The 4,069-nt window shown below is 39.8% G+C and overlaps 1 non-coding gene across 1 annotated transcript; it reads right to left on the reverse strand.

The window, feature by feature from the left end:
• Nucleotides 1-2,630: 2,630 nt before the first annotated feature.
• TRNAQ-UUG (transfer RNA glutamine (anticodon UUG)) lies at nt 2,631-2,715 on the reverse strand. Its single transcript has one exon. It is a non-coding gene; the product is annotated as a tRNA-Gln (tRNA).
• Between the last annotated feature and the right edge of the window lie 1,354 nt (nt 2,716-4,069).

A 4,069-nucleotide genomic window follows, 5' to 3' on the forward strand; every position in this document is an offset into this window, starting at 1 on the left:
GTGCACCTAAACGTCTTCGCCATACAACCCAGAAAAATGTCTTCCTTACTCGGTTCTGTGAACACAACATCTGCATTCTGTTTGGCCCTCTGCACCTGGACCTCAGTCCTACCTCTGTGATTCCTTCGGACCTCACAGAGCTTTCTGTAGGAGACATGACCCGGTTCAAGTTGGAAGGCATTGTGGGTATTAACAAGAGATTATGATTTTGACATGAATACAGCTGCAGATATTTAAGTCTGGGCAACACGCAAGTCACAAGTTTACTTCTCTGAGCTATCACTGTTAATACAGTGTTTCCTACTCTGTTGTAAATGTAATCACCGGCCCCGGCTGTCACTTCTTGCTTCCTCCCAAGAAACTGGGTCTGATTTGCTTGATAAATGTGAATGGCTTTTTAAAAAGTTCCTTTTAAGGACTGGTAAATTACAGACTTAAATGTATTTTTTCGGTTTTCCGGACTTTTTCTACAACCTAACTGAAGAGTCATGCAATGGTGTTCTAACCAAAATGCTACAGCATTTTAACCTTCAGAGAATCTCTCCGAATAACTTAAAAAAAAAATTCTGGAGTGTACAAAAAGAATTATCTGGGGAGTCATTTAAAGAGTGCTGACCTTTGGTCACTTACTCCACCTAACTGTACGTGAAATTCTAATGCACGTCGTACACATGTTCCTAATAAACACTAAGTGTTTGGATCTGTCCAACATTTTTCTTTGTTTTGTTTTGTTTTTTCTCAGCTGAGTATGGTGGAAAGTAAAATTATTTATTCAGTAAAAATGTCACACGTTGTGAGTTATTCATTCAACAGTGTTTGGTTAATTTGATTTGGTTGGGTAATTTTATAAATCTGATATATTTCCTTAGAAAACTTTTGGCACTGGAAGCATATTAAAATCCGCCAAAACAAAACAAAACAAAACAAAAAGATACAAACCCCAAAACAAAAAAACATACCAAAACCCACCAGCCAAACAAAAGCCTATTTAGCCTAGGATTGGGAAGATTCCATTGCATCCAGATGAGGATAAAAGCAACTTCACATTTTCAAAGCAAATAAAATTAATTGTGTCAAAAATTAATCCTTTGGAGACTTCTGGAATGTGTATTTTCCCCATTCTAATTCCTGTGACATTCTAGTGACCCTATTTTGCATTATCTATACATTCCCCCACCTGACTCCTTGTCTTCCTTCTTGTCCATCATTGTCTTTATTTCTGAGTCACGTAGTCTTTGTGACCCCACAACTGAAATGGACAGTTGAACCAAGGACATAGGGGCTTTGAGGAACGAACTGGCCAAAGTTATGTCTCATTTTGGACCCTCAACTAATTTGTTTGGCTACAGGAGCCCCAGGCGCTCTTTAATCCAGTGTGCCTTGTCAGAGAATCGTCCTTCAACATTCTTTGCAGCTTATCTACCCAAGGTGAGGTGGACGGCCTTGAGTGCCCACTGTTGGGGGCTAAACGTGGGTCACTTCCACGGAAGAGAAAAGGAGAGAGTCTCAAGCGATTACATTGCGGTCAAAGCGTACAAACTTGCAACCAGAAGACGGTGACGCTCTGGAGATCTAATGCGCGGCCTAGTGATTAGAGAGATTACAATGTTATCCTGTATACTTCAAAGTTGCCAAGAGAGTAAATCTTGAATGTTCTCACAACAAAAAAGAAACAATCATTTTGTGCTATGATCGAGGTTTTCACTAATGCTACAGTAGTAATCATATTGCACTGTATATCTGTGTATCAAATCAACACATTATACACCTTAAACTGACATAATGTTGTATGTCCATCCTTTCTCAATTTAAGTAAAATAAATAAGATAAAATTGCATACGTGAGTGAATGAACTAGCCTACGAGCCACTGTAGAAAATGGGTAATTACTCATTAATCGTAACTGACTTTGGATCAAGACTGTTCTGTCAAAATGTGATTTTATTACTTTGGTAATTCCCTAACTTAAACCCGAAGACAAACAGTGAACATACTAAAATAATGTGGAACAAGTTTTGAGGGCAATTTCTAAAAAGAAGTTCAAGAAAGGAATTGAGAAAGGTAAGATCTCTGGAAGAAGCACGAGTTTTCTTAAGTATCTCTGAAAAAATAATACCTCTGAGGAGGAACAACCCTGAGTGTGCTTGTGTAGTAAACGAGGTCAGGGTCTCCCATCCCACAGAGATAGCTCTCTGATTCAGACGTGCATTGTGTTTGTATTCCCTTTGCATGCGTTGTGACTTCCTGACATTTCTGCAGACTCTCAGGTCCTCCAGCATTTTAGTAATCTTTCAGAAGTTCAGGGCAGTTCTAAAAAATATAAGATTATAAGATTTATATGTTGGCAAGTTTTGTATACGTTTGTCTATTTTCAGGTCGACGGAACACATTTTGACAAAAGTTATTTGCCTTAATGTATTTAGACAGATTCTTCATTTGGAAGTAGACCCATTTTTCTCAGCTGAAGGAACTCAGGGATCCATTTTATTTTTATTTTTATTTAAAAAAAATTTTTTTTAACGTTTATTTATTTTTGAGACAGAGAGAGACAGAGCATGAACGGGGGAGGGGTAGAGAGAGAGGGAGACACAGAATCGGAAGCAGTCTCCAGGCTCTGAGCCATCAGCCCAGAGCCCGACGTGGGGCTCGAACCCACGGACCGCGAGATCATGACCTGAGCCAAAGTCAGACGCTTAACCGACTAAGCCACCCAGGCGCCCCAGGGATCCATTTTAAAATAATTAGTATGAGTTATTTTTAAGGCAGAGTAAAAATGTACACAAAGGTTCCATATCTGGATAGGGTCTTTTGATTTCTTTGGGTGTCTTTAACTGCTTCTATTTGTGCTATTGCATACTTCGCAGTACTAAAAACTAGGCTGACATGCCTTATGTAAATAATATCCTGAAGAAATATATTGTATTTTAAAAAAATCCGTTAGACATAAATCTGTGACTTTATACAATGCCAGTCGTAAAAGGCTAAATTAAAATTCATATAGCTTGGTTTCATACCCCTTAAGAGCAATCTAAAGACCATCTCTATATAATGCCGAGTAGCTGGAAAGCAAAAAGGCACCTGAAAATGAAATAACTTAGTGTCGCAGCTATGAACAAGTGTTTGTGGTTTCATATATTCTAGACATATATAGTTGCACCAAATTTTCAATTTTCATTCAAGTGTTATATATCGAGTATAGCACCAGGCAGATGCTTTCTCTAGCCCTTGAGGATTATAGGCACTAATCAAGGACGTTACATTTATCCCTATAACTAGTGTGTTAGTCTATTCGAGCTGCTCTAGCAAAATATCATAGACCGAGCGGCTTATAAACAACAGAAATTTATTTCTTATTGTTCTGGAGTCTGGAAGTCTAAGACCAAGGTGCAGTCAGAATAGGTGTGTGATGGGGGCCAATTTCTCGGTCCATAGTTTTTTCTCTGTGTCCTCTCACGGCAGAAGGAGCAAGGGAGCTTCATGGGATCTCTTTTATAAAGGCACAAAATCATAAGGCTAGCGTTCTTGCTGGTCTGCTCCCCAGCAGCCTCCTACACAGAAACCTTCCTCTCGATGCCTCTTCCAGGGAACCTGAGCCTAAGACCTGCATTTAACATTAAGCATACCGTTTGGTGTCTTATGGCAACATTAGAAAAATGTTGGGATGAAGGTAATAGTTCAGCAGGGAGAGGCTTTTCAAGGTCAACATGCTAATGCTCACTTGTAAAGTAAAAACATAATTGCCAAACAACAGCGTCTCAGCCATGTGCAGACGGTTCTCTCTAGAAAGAGCCATGTTTCAGAGGGACTCCCATTTGGCTCCAGCCCAGTTTGAAAGGTACTCGTTCTACCAAAATGAGTCAAGATTGATGGAGCTCCGCAGTTTCAGATCGAAAGCAGAATACAGAGGTCCATACAAAGAAAACTGGTTACTGAGGCTGAAAGACGCAGGACTGTCCAAAAGAAGGCGCTAGACGCCATTTCTAGTGGTAGTAGGTGTTTTGCAGAAGCAACGTCTCTGGAGACTACAGATGTTGTCTTAGCGGTGGGTCTCCAGAAACCATACAAGTAGA

Source organism: Panthera uncia (genome assembly GCF_023721935.1).
Source record: "Panthera uncia isolate 11264 chromosome A1 unlocalized genomic scaffold, Puncia_PCG_1.0 HiC_scaffold_17, whole genome shotgun sequence".
Taxonomy (NCBI): Eukaryota; Metazoa; Chordata; class Mammalia; order Carnivora; family Felidae; genus Panthera; species Panthera uncia.